Source organism: Panthera uncia, assembly GCF_023721935.1.
Source record: "Panthera uncia isolate 11264 chromosome C1 unlocalized genomic scaffold, Puncia_PCG_1.0 HiC_scaffold_4, whole genome shotgun sequence".
In the NCBI taxonomy this organism is placed as follows: Eukaryota; Metazoa; Chordata; class Mammalia; order Carnivora; family Felidae; genus Panthera; species Panthera uncia.
The window spans coordinates 99198289-99211346 of NW_026057585.1; positions in this window are offsets into that span (position 1 = coordinate 99198289).

Here is a 13058-nt window from a genome sequence, read left to right on the forward strand (position 1 = left end):
CCAAACCACAATAATAACAAAAAATGAACAAAGAGAAAAGGTCCCTTGAAGTAATCAAAACTTATAAAGCATCAAACAACGTGGAGGATGGAATTGAATTCAAGACGTGTCAGACCATTTTCGCAGTGATAAGGGTAAATACAATACCTCAATTTGTAAAAGGCTGTCTTAAATTAAGAATCACGTCCATTAGCCTCTAGGGTGCGAGAAAAGTCTGCCTGGGAACAGCATCACCCATCTGATTGCTGGGGTTGGCTTGGTGGATAGGTCAGGCCCAGCCTGTCCCTCCGCAGAGCTCGGACTCCATCCGGAGGCAGTGGGGTGGGCTCTTCACGGAGAAGCTGTTGCCCACTCTTACAGAAAACATACTACATTTTCTTTTGTCTTTCTAAAAAGTCCCCTAACCCTTCGAGGTGCCCATTTCTAAAGAAATCTCGTTGCATTTAAACTCCAGGGCCAAATTTTTATTCCAGCAGCCCGGGAATCAGATGAAAAACTATGTCCAATCCATTTATAACAAACGATGATCCTCAGACTCAGATGAGTGTCAGTGGGTGTCTGGCGGTGGTAGGGATTTCTTGCCTCTTCTGGGAGATGAAATCTCTCGTTATGGCATTGTTATGTCACCAAAACACAGAGCCTGCCAAGCCCCAGCTTAGACATTTATGTGGGTTTTCCCGAATTCCCTTCAGCAATTTAAATCCTAGATGTTATTGCCAGCTACCAGGGAATTAAATAGGGAATATTCAGGAAATATAAAGTGACTAACAGTTAGCGTTGCACAACCCTTTCTCATGGGCATTTTCCAGGGCTGGGAAACAGACTCGAGGGTACAGTGGAACACAATAAAACGTTCACAGACATCCTGAGGTTCAGACTCTACAGACAGATGGAGAAATTACTGGTCCTGTTCCTGGAAGGACTGAATGTTTTCACAGTAAACCTCTTTGCCTGGGGCTTTGTTCACTCGTATCTTAGAAGTCGTGATTCAGTACAGTTGGAATTGTGCATGAGCAGAAGTCAAGATTTTAGTTTTATGGATACACAGTCACCTCTCTCTCTGAAAAATAATGAACTGCTAATCACCTGAAACCAAGAACTGGCCTCAGAAACACACTGAGACCTTCCCATTCAAACCTGACATCCCACAACCATTTGAGATTGTTATTACTACACTTGAGTGAAAGACAGAAAATCGAAACAATACGTGCGAATTTGGTGCCTAAAGAAAGGACGGGGACAACATTAAGAGACAAGCAAGCGTGGACCTTACTCCACAGTGTGACAAAGCTGTAGAGCTGACAGGACCCAGGAAGGGAGTGTAATTCTTAGAGGAAGAAGGGACATGGACAGCATCAGCTAAGATCATGCTCCTGTGTGTAAAAATGGAACAGCAAAGGCCAGAAAACAGAGAATGTGCCTCCTTGAAACGGACTAAAAAGATACATTGCAAAAAATAGAAAGTAGAGGTTTTTGGCCAGGATCCCTTACATCTGGAATCTCCTGTTTTTTTTCAGCATAACAAGAATCAAACCCTGCAGTGAAAACTTCACTTTTAAAACAGGCATGTTTTATCTTAGACTTTTCAGTATTAGCGTGTGCAATACTCCCAACGTACGGAAGTTGCGAAGGATGAGTATGTTTATTCTCTCTCTCTCTCTCTCTCCTTTTCCTCCTCCTCCTCCTGCCTCTACATATATGGAACAATAAAACTTTAAAAGCATACTTGTAATTTTTGCTAAACACATTTATCTCAAGTTTTGTGACCAATAATTCTACAGCAAGGAAGTACCTATCTGTGAGATATCATTGTATCTGTAAATGTCTCGTTTCTTCAGGAGAGAAGACCTCTATCTGCAGTCTACATTTGCGATGTTCTTTCTTATTTTAAGCTGTTGATAATAAGGTGTTTAACCACAAAATAAGTATCACGTGCTTTCTCTGTCCCCATGCATCCCGTAGCTAACAAAAACAGAGGGGGGGACTCAGAATCTATAAAATCCTGCTTCGGTGAAATGTCCTCTGTACCTATGACCCCGTCTCACAAACTAATAAGCTGTATAACTACATGCTAGTCTGTCCTCCAGAATACACATCAGAGCCAGATGGAAATTCCACTGACCAAATTAAAACACACTAATTGGGCATCAAATTTCTCCCGAAAATGTTCCTTCCCAGCATCAGAGATGAGGTATCGTGTGGGTGTTGGATGTACAGCTAAGAGGAAATTCATTCTTTCTGTACAAATAAATCATTCAAATTCACTTCACTGAACTCTCTTATTGGCTCCTAGAAATGATAGAATGTAGGATGTGGGAAATGTAATTGCTCACACATCCAAAAGGTTTATTCAGTGAATGGAAACAAGAATAGTGGAAACAAGGGGCGCCTGGGTGGCGCAGTCGGTTGAGCGTCCGACTTCAGCCAGGTCACGGTCTCGCGGTCTGTGAGTTCGAGCCCCGCATCAGGCTCTGGGCTGATGGCTCAGAGCCTGGAGCCTGTTTCCGATTCTGTGTCTCCCTCTCTCTCTGCCCCTCCCCCGTTCATGCTCTGTCTCTCTCTGTCCCAAAAATAAATTAAAAAAAAAAAAAAAAAAAAAAAAAAAAAAGAATAGTGGAAACAAGACAGCTAAATCGTTTTTTAGATAAGATGTGTTCCTTTGCAAAACAATTCTAGAAAATCAAAAGCTACATCTGGGGTACAGATGGATACAGATGCTCTTAGCTTCAAATGGATGTATGCAAAAATCTCTGTTCAAATACGCTAAATGTTTTAAACAATTGATCTTAAGGGGCGCCTGGGTGGCTCAGTCAGTTGAGTGTCCAGCTTTGGCTCAGGTCATGATCTCGCGGTCCGTGGGTTCGAGCCCCACATCGGGCTCTGTGCTGACAGCTAGGAGCCTGGAGCCTGCTTCAGATTCTGTGTCTCCCTCTCTCTCTCTCTCTCTCTGTCCCTCCCCCACTCATGCTCTGTCTCTCTCCTTCTCTCAAAAAAAAACATTAAAAAAAAAAAAGAATTGATGTTAAGACATTCCATTCTAACATTAATTCCTAGTTCATAGTATCACCAAAAACAGACTGTATAAAATTAACCCTATAGTATAGGGGCACCTAGGTGGCTCAGTCAGTTAAGCATCTGACTCTTTGTTTTGGCTCAGGTCATGATCTCATGGTTTGTAGGATCAAGCCCCGCATGGGGTTCTGCACCCACAACACAGAACCTGCTTGAGATTCTCTCTCTCTCTCTCTCTCTCTCTCTGCCCTTCCCCCATGCTCTCTCTCTCTTAAAAGAAATAAACATTTTTTTAAAATATTTTTTTAACGTTTATTTATTTTTGAGACAGAGAAAGACAGAGCATGAACAGGGGAGGGTCAGAGAGAGAGGGAGACACAGAATCCGAAACAGGCTCCAGGCTCTGAGCTGTCAGCACAGAGCCCGACGCGGGGCTCGAACTCAAGGACCGTGAGATCATGACCTGAGCCGAAGTCGGACGCCTAACCGACCAAGCCACCCAGGCACCCCAAAAGAAATAAACATTTTTAAAAATATATTTTAAAAAAATTAACGTTACAGTTAGGAATTCCCACCAACATAGGCAGCTCCATGAATTGCAATGAATTTTCCAGCTATTGTACAATTCTCATGATGATTCAAAAATAATTGAACTTCCAAATTTTTTTCAGAATAGTTGACCTGACCTGAAAGCCACTGATAATGTTTACAGAAGCCTTAAATAGCTCAGTATTCCTCAGGTCAACGTCAACATCAACAGTGACAAATCATGTTAATAGCACGTACCCTTGATATGATGTGATAAAAAAGACACTTTACTTCTATGATCTTCCTCTTTTAAACCAAAAGCATTATGAGAAAAACATTACGTAAATTCCAACAGAGGGACATTTGACAAAATACCTGACTAGTCCTCCTCAGAACTGTCAAGATGATCAAAAACAAGGAAAGTATGAAATTGTCACAGCCAAGAGGAGCCTAAAAGAGACATAACAACTAAATGTTATATGGTGCTGTGGATGGGCTCCTGGAAAAGAAAAAAAGGCATCATGTAAAAACTAAAGAAATCCAAATGAACAATGGAGTTCAGCTGATTATAATGTGTCACTATGGGGGGCGCCTGGGTGGCTCAGTTGGTTAAGCTCAGCTCAGGTCATGATCTCACAGTCCGTGAGTTCAAGTCCCGCATCGGGCTCTGTGCTGACAGCCCGGAGCCTGGAGCCTGCTTCAGATTCTGGGTCTCCCTCTCTCTGACCCTCCCCCATTCATGCTCTGTTTTTCTCTGACTCAAAAATAAATTTAGAAAATTTTTAAAAACATTTATAATGTGTCACTATGGGTTCATTAATTCTAAGTAATGTTAACCAGGGGAGAAACTGGGTGCTGAGTATTTGGGAACTCTGGACTGCTTTCTCAATTTTCCTATAAATCTAAAACTTCCCTAAAAAAATAAAGTCTATTTTAAAAATATTTATGGCTTTTGTTTAAAATGTCATAGCTTTGGAGCACCTGGGTGGCTCAGTCAGTTAAGTATCCAACTTTGGCTCAGGTCATGATCTCAAGGTTCATGGGATCGAGCCCCACGTCGGGCTCAGTGCTAAGAGATCAGAGCCTGGAGCCTGCTTTGGATTCTATGTCTCCCTCTGTCTCTGCCCCTTCCCCACTCACACTCTGTCTCTCTTTCTCTCAAAAATAAATAAACGTGAAAAAAAAAAATTTAATGCCATAGCCTCATGTCTGCCACTTATCTGTAAGTGGTTCAAATAAAAATGTAAATAATGTAAAAGAGTAAAACAAATGTAATAATTTGTAATAATCTGTAACTACCAATAGCCTACTGTTGACTGGAAGCCTTACCCATAATGGAAATAGTCGATTAACAAATGTCTTGTAGGTTATAGGCATTATATGCTGTATTCTTTCTTTTAATGTTTATTTATTTATTTTGAGAGAGGGAGCACAAGTGGGGGAGGGGCAGAAGGAGAGGGAGAGAGAGAGAACCCCAAGCGCTGACAGTGCAGAGCTTGATGCGGGGTTCCATCTCACAACCACAAGATCATGACCCGAGCCAAAGTCAAGAGTCAGATGCTTAACTGGCTGAGCTGCCCAGGCACCACTATATTTTTACAATAAAGAAAGCTAGAGAAAAGAAAATGCTGTTAAGAAAATCATAAGGAAGAGAAAATACATTTATAGTACTGTACTGTATTCATCCAAAAAAATCCATGAACCTGCATGCTTACATTTTCAAAACTGTGTTTTTCAAGGGCCAACTATATTGACTATATAAATAATAATAATAATAATAACAACTTCCAATTAGTGGTGCTAAAGAAAGAGAGATTAGAATTCCAAATAAGAAAATAAAAATTGGAAGGCAGTGATGTGAGTTAACATGTTCTTAATCATTCCTTGTATTTTTCAGAAAGGTAAAGATATTAGCTTTAGACTTTACTATGTTAAGTATGCATTTTGCAATTTCTAGATAGCCATTTAAAAAGAGAACTAGAGAGTATAATTTTTGAATTGAGGGATGGGATGAAAAAAAAATGTAATGACTACCCAAAAAGCAAGAAAGAAGAAAAAAGAAACTTCTTACAGCGAGACAAATAGCAGGTACAAACTTACATGATAAAAATAAGTTATAATTGTCAGTAAGTATATCAGTAATCACAATAGATCCAAGTGAAATAACTCTCTACTTAGAAGACAAATTAAAAAAAAAAAATCTCTGTGCTTTTTATAAGACACAGCTAACATTAAGGAAACTCAAAGATTAAAAAGAACATTTTGGAAAAAGATTCACCAAAATACAAACTAAATGAAATCCAGTGTGACTATAGCAATACCAAACAAAACAAACTTTAAAGCAAAAGTTATTACTAGTAGAAGCTCATTATACATTAACAGAATGTTCAATTTACCAGACAGGTTTAACAATTCTAAACTTGTATGCACCTAATAACATAGCCTCAAAATATCTAAGTAAAAATGTCAACAATATTACCAGAATAGAGTGAGGGAGAGTAGACCAACAGCCAGGGAGAATAAATAAAATAAATGGAAGCTACGATGATGAGCTACCCAGATCCCCCTGGAGGGCTGAAGTCTTACTTCTGGGATTAGACCCCATACTTCTATGATTGCTGCCAGAAAATAGTCCTTACCTGTCAACCCTCTTTAAAGAGTGTCTCAGCTAAATAAAATGGCTTTGCCCAATATTGCTCTTCTTCCCAAGGGCAACCCACATCCAATGACTGGCCAGTGGGGGTGGAAGGAATAAAGATCCAGCTCCCTTGCCTAAGTTGGGACAACTCTAGAGGACCAATCCAGCTCCAAATCTTTCCATAGGATCAGCTAAGGCCTATCTTGGATCTGTACCACAGCTCAGCTTCTCTTTCTGCCCAAATCTGCTCCTTCCTCTTCCCTTCAATAGATTCCAAGAGTATACTCTAATAAATTATCCTTCATCCCAAAGCCTGTTGCCCAAGGAAGCCAATCTGCAACAAATATCCAAGGGGGGTGGGGGAGTACTGGTAAGAAACTGAAAGCATGGGGGCGCCTGGGTGGCTCAGTCAGTTGGGCGGCCGACTTCGGCTCAGGTCATGATCTCGCGGTCCGTGAGTTCGAGCCCCGCGTCGGGCTCTGTGCTGACAGCTCAGAGCCTGAAGCCTGTTTCGGATTCTGTGTCTCCCTCTCTCTGACCCTCCCCTGTTCATGCTCTCTCTCTGTCTCAGAAATAAACGTTTAAAAAAAAAATAAAAACGAAAATACCTTTAAAAAAAACAAACAAACTGAAAGCATGGAATAAAAGTCAGGAAAGAAGATATGGCTATAATTAGATTTGGGCACAATTCATATAGAGGTGATAATAAAAGTTTAGGAATTGAATGTGATGGCTTAGAAACAGATAAAAATAGCTCCAGAGGATGCCTACAGCTAAGCATCCTAGAAAAAGAAGACTAGAAGACTAAGGAGGACTCAGACGAGACACCAAAAAGGTATGATAGTGTAGTGTCATCAAGGTCAAAGAACAGAAAGCTTCAAGGTGTAAGTTACGGGGTCAAATGCTTATCCTATAGATAATGAAATTGTTGTGGATACTTGATGTATACCAAAAACATCCATTTCCCTCTTCTCCTAGTCCGTTGTCCAATTTGACTGTAGGAGATCACCACCCCTTCTCTGCATTTAGTTGATGTGCTTCAGGTGGAGCTAAGTCTACCCATGGTCCCAAGGGTGGCCTTGCACCCAGGCTCGGCCAATCAGAGCATTCGTTCCCTGTCCCTCCATTTGAACTAGTGAGAAGCAGGCCCAGGTTTTGGTTTTTGTTCAAACCATTAAATAAGCTTTTTTTTTTTTTTTTTTTTAATTAAATGGCCCAGGGTTTGCTGGCAGCCATCTTACCTCAAAGCTGCGGGCAGCCATCATGCCACCGAAGAACCTCAAGATGAAGTCACTACAAAACAGGACAAAGCCAAAAGTTAGGGAAAGCCCAGACGTGGGTGACGTTATTTGAGCACCTAAATAAAGCACTGCATGCAGCCACTAAGACTTGTCCAGAACTGAAGCAGTGAATTCCTTTTTATTTTAATGAATTTGAGTTGGATTTTTCTTTCTTTCTTTTGTCAATGTTTCTTTTTGAGAGAGAGAGAGACTGAGAGAGAGGGGGAGGGGCAGAGAGAGAGGGAAACAGAATCTGAAGCAGGCTCCAGGCTCTGAGCTGTCAGCACACAGCACAACGCGGGGCTCGAACTCACGAACCGTGAGATCATGACCTGTGCCGAAGTCCAACGCTTAACCGACTGAGCCACCCAGGAGCCCCTGAGTTGGATTTTTCTCTGTCTAGCACAGTAAAAAGGTGCTGATAACATGAGGATAGATATTCTACATATTCAATTTCGCATTCTACTTTTTACACCAAGCATTATAGTGGAAGAATTTGCAGTGGTTGAAAGCAACTGCCTCGGTTTAAGCCCACAGTTACCAGCTTTGTAACCTTGGGCGTATTACTTCACCTTGTTCATAAACCAGGCATAGTAACAACATGACTTCACAGGATTGTGTGAACGTTTAATTAACTCTTATAGGTAAAGCCCTAGAACGGAGCCCAGTTCCTAGCAAATGCTGTAAAAGTGTTAGCTATTATTAGTTATTATTCCTAATTACAAAATCTTCATAAGGATCATTTTAATAGCTGAATAGATATTCGATATTTTACATGCCAACTGTCCTACTAACAGGCCAGGTTTTCACTATTATGAACAACACTGCATTGAGCAACTTTGAGCAGAAAGCTTTCTCTATTTATGATTATTTCCTCAATGTATCACTAGTGAAAATACTGGCTCGGGGGCACCTTGGTGCCTCAGTTGGTTAAGTGCCTCCAACTTCAGCTCAGGTTATGGTCTCATGGTTCCTGAGTTTGAGCCCCACATTGGGCTCTCTGCGGTCAGCACAGTGCTCGCTTCAGATTTCTGCCTCCCTCTCTCTCTGCTCCTCCCCCCTTGTTTTCTCTCTCTCTCAAAATAAATAAACTTAAAAAAAATACTGGTTCAAAGAGTCTTTGATTCTCAAAGATTTAAGGAGACAGAATCTAGTCTTGTTATGAAGACTTTTTTGCACTTTATATAAATTAAGTTTCCCATATGCTTGTCTATAATCCTACCGCTGAACGTTCTCTGAATGTTTCTCTTGCTCACTACCCCGAACCTGGTATGGACTGGCACATAGTAGGAGTTCAATAGATATTTATTGATGAATGAATACATGTATGAATGAATAAAGGTGGAGCCCCAAGAAGTGTTGGGATTCATTGACTTCTTACAATGCTACTGTACCTAGTCACTGGGTAATATCTCCTTGCCCTTGCCTTGCAGAGAAAATGGTAATGTTGCCTGTATTTAAAAGTTCTGCAGGTACTTTATGTACAAACTAAACCTATTTCTTAAAAGGACAAATGCCTGTGGGTGTTTATGAATATGAGTTTACAAGAAGGTGCTCATAGATTTGTGGCCGCTTGTTATCTTCCCTTCAGAGAGGCTGAGAGTCTCCCATCCGTCGGGTATCTCCCCAAGGATGGCTGGTGCTTGATATTTCCCTATGGCAGACCCTCGTCTTTGGCTTAAGGCTTTATAGCCTCTTAAGTGGAAATACTACAGGAAAAGTGAGACAGTTTATCTTAGAAATCGTTTATGCTCCTGAAATTTAACAAATGAAAGCACCTCCCAGACAAATTAAATCATGTATGCTAATAAGCGATAGAGAATTTGGGAATCTTGCAAAGAAAGGTGTCAGAAAATCCCTCAACGAATTTACAGCAATAACAGTGAGAATAGCAATGATTTAAAAAAAAAAAAAAAAAAAAAGGACAGTTACTGTTACTGAACCCTGACTGGGGCCAGACCACGTTCTAAGCACTTCCCAAGTACGATCTCATTTATCTGGCCAGGAACCCTGCAGAGTAGGAACCGCTATTATCACCATCTTACAAAAGGCCAAGTAAGTACTTGAGTCACGGCTGAGACAGTCAGGATGTAAACCCCAGGGTCTGCATTCCTCATCACCGCACCAGATTTTTTTATTCTCATTTTACACAGAATAAAAGAAACTATCTGTGACCAAGGGATCCATTTGGTAAAATAATAGCAAGTTGTTTCAGAACTAACTCCAAAGGGGTCCACCTCTCCAAAGTTTCTTTTTTCAATGCAACAGTTTTGCTCCCCACAGGTACTGTGTTTGCTGAACGATTCACTGTGTCTGTGGGCAGAATACTTCATCTCTGTGGGTGGCAACGAAAGAGTGAAGTATATTTCTGTAATCTCTTGGCGAAGAGGTGACATTCATATTTTTAATTAATTTCTTTTTAATCAATTTATTTATTAATTTATTTATTTATCTGGCAAGGGACTAGAGCACACCCTACTGGCCAGCTGATGGGAAATACAGCATTTGCTTGGGGGGGAAACGAAATGTTAAAATTTGAAGATAAAGTCAGGTTCATGTTCAAAAGAAACCCGAAAAGCATCGTCTTGCAAACATCCACATATTCAATTAACGTACGTACGGGACACTGAAAAGTTTCTGATAGTCATAAGTTCCAGAAATGGACTAGAACAAGAAATACAATGATCACCAATCACATCAAATGTTTGTTAAGGGAGAATCAGGTAAATGAAAAGTGGTTCAATTTAAATATAAACAACTATACATGCTATGGAGGCAGTTAAGCCATGGCCCTGACACTGAAACAAGAAAATGATCAGTTAAAACCAGTCTGTTCATGGGGCACCTGGGTGGCTCCGTCAGATAAGCATCCGACTCCTGATTTCGGCACAGGTCATGATCTCACAGTTCTTGAGTTCGAGCCCCACATGGGGTTCTGCGCTGACATGCAGAGCTTACTTGAGACTCCCTCCCTCTCTCTCTCTCTCTGCCCCACCACCCCAAAAATAAACATTAAAAAAAAAAGGCTGCTCATTCTTCATGGTCTGCATATCTGCAATATATACCACATACACTTTTCTTTTTTTTTTTTTTTTTCTTTTAGGGTAAAATCTAAGAAGGGGGAGGAGTATCCCTAACTACAGAAGGGAAAAAATGGAAGTTGTAAAGAAATCTTTTCCCGTGCAATTTTCCAAATGGCTGCTACAGTTGAAAGCTCAGAGGAGACGTCCACTGTGCTGTGGGACTCTTCGTGAATGAATCTCGGCTCTTATCAGCATGGATGTTTTATAGTAACCCACAAAGTTTATTGGATATATATCTGTGCCCAGCTGTCTCCAAGCCATAAAGTGGCATACTAATAAATGACCTATAAGAAATGGAATCTTTCCATTGTCATGTTTTACTGCACATTCAGCCATAAATTAGTAAAAAAGGGAAAGTGCATGGTCACATTTATATCATGAATAGACAAAAGTAAATGCTCTAGAACTAAGAGGGTAATCCAGAAAGTGTCTCACTTTAAAACATTTAACTGTTTCTACGGTTAAGACAAAACCGTCTATAATCAAGAAGAAAAACACCAAAATATGCATCTTCTGCAGGATTCAATAACATTCAAACATAAATTTGGATGGGTTGAAAGGCCCCTGTCCAGCATTGGTATTGCTAGACAAGAGAAAAAGGAACAAAATCTCTAGAAAAGCAGTATCTGTGATTCTACGGTTTCTGAGCCAGAACGTCCCCTTGTTCTCACTCCAAGGACAGCTTCTTCTTACACTGAGAAATGGCCAAGTGCAAAGGGACAATTTGGGTCAATGTGATGTAAGTCTAACATTTTAGATGTTATGTTTAGTTTTTTTCATATTAAAAAATAATCAGCTAATATAAATTCCTTGGGAAGTGCTTCAAAATTAAATGGACTGTGAGAGGTGGAAAAAAAAAAAGTCTGACTTTCAGCTTCTCTCTTCTTGGAGACAATTTAAAACAAGTTAGGTTCAGTACAAAGAGGATATTTTCCCCCTAAAGCTCTAGTCTAGTGTTCTAATCTGTTAAAAATCAGTGAATGATCGCCTGATAAACACAATATGCTAATATTATTGCAAGCTGCTTAGCACCTTCCCTTTAAACTCTTCCCTAAATACAATATCATTGACAGGACAGTATTATTACAAAAGATCACCAATAGACTATTAGATAAAAGATTTGTGGGGTAGGAGTCTCCTCATGTAATTCAGCCACAGCCGAGAGAGCTATATTAAATGAACATAACTAGAAGCCAAATCCAGTAAGCTATCAACTATAACTGGGTTTTCCCCCCAAACAGACATAGCTGTTTATTTTGCGCGTTTAACATAGATTAGAAGAGGGGCGCCTGGGTGGCTCTGTCAGTTCAGCATCTGATTCTTGATCTCAGCTCAGGTCGTGATCTCACAGTGCGTGAGTTCGAGCCCCACATCGGGCTCTGGGCTGATGGTGTGGAGCCTGCTTGGGATTCTGTCTCTCCTTCTCTCTGCCCCTCCCCCCCCGCTTTCTTTCTGTCTCTCTCTCTCTCAAAATAAATAAACTTCAAAAAATAAAATAGATCGGAAGAAAGAATGGATTAATCATATATTATACTCACGTGATTTTATGATTTTTGACAGCTTACCAAAACGGGACACCATACGGTTGACAACCGTAGAGCGAGTATCCCGTGAATCTTCTTTCTCTAAAGAAGGGGTGGGTTTGATGGTTGCTCTGGCAATTATCGCTGTTAATGAATAGGGGAATGGAAAAGCATGCCAATAAGGCCAAAGCACAAATTACAACTGTATTGTAGTGGCTTGAATTAGCGTAACGAGGGTTCCTTTCGGATGAAACTTGAGTTCATCTAGGTCCCCATTCAGTAAACGCTCTGCACTGTGAGGTCTGAAAAGATGTTCTCTGGCAAGTTCTCAGGCTAGTTCTTTTTATACACTGATAACAGCATATGGGTAAGTCTTAAACATAAATAACACCAAAATGGGGGAGAACAGTCTGGAGTTTCCGCACAGCAAAGAGCCTAATTTGGTTAAGAAAGCCAGAGAGTAGTTGTAACCGATTTCCATCATCCTAAAATAATAACTAAATCAATGGCAATAAGAGCATAAGTTGGTTGACCCGACTCAGGACCTATGACCCCAGAGCCCCCATAGACCAGAAAAAGCCCATCAGAAAGGAGAGGAGAGCTCTCTGCTAAACATGGGTTTGTCTTGCAACTGAGAGAGGGCAAAGGGATACTTCAGATTTGTGGGTGCGCGCATGTGTGCGTGAAGCCCTTGAATTCAAAACTGGGCCTTTGAATCGAATTTAAAAGAATGTAAGTGAATAACAGGGGAGAAAAGGCAAATCGTTTCATGGAGTGCGTAAGTTAATAGTTAACCTGATAATGAGGTCAGAATCTCATTCTATGTGTTAAACTCCCCCAATTAGGTAGTGCTAACTGTGTAACTCTCGGGCACAATTGCTGAAACCAAGAAGGGGCTCTCCAAGACCAAGGAGGTCAGCCGGAGGTCTGTGGCCTCTACTTAAAGAGAGAGTACCATTCAGGGGACTGTTCCAGTTAAAACTGGAGGGTTTCT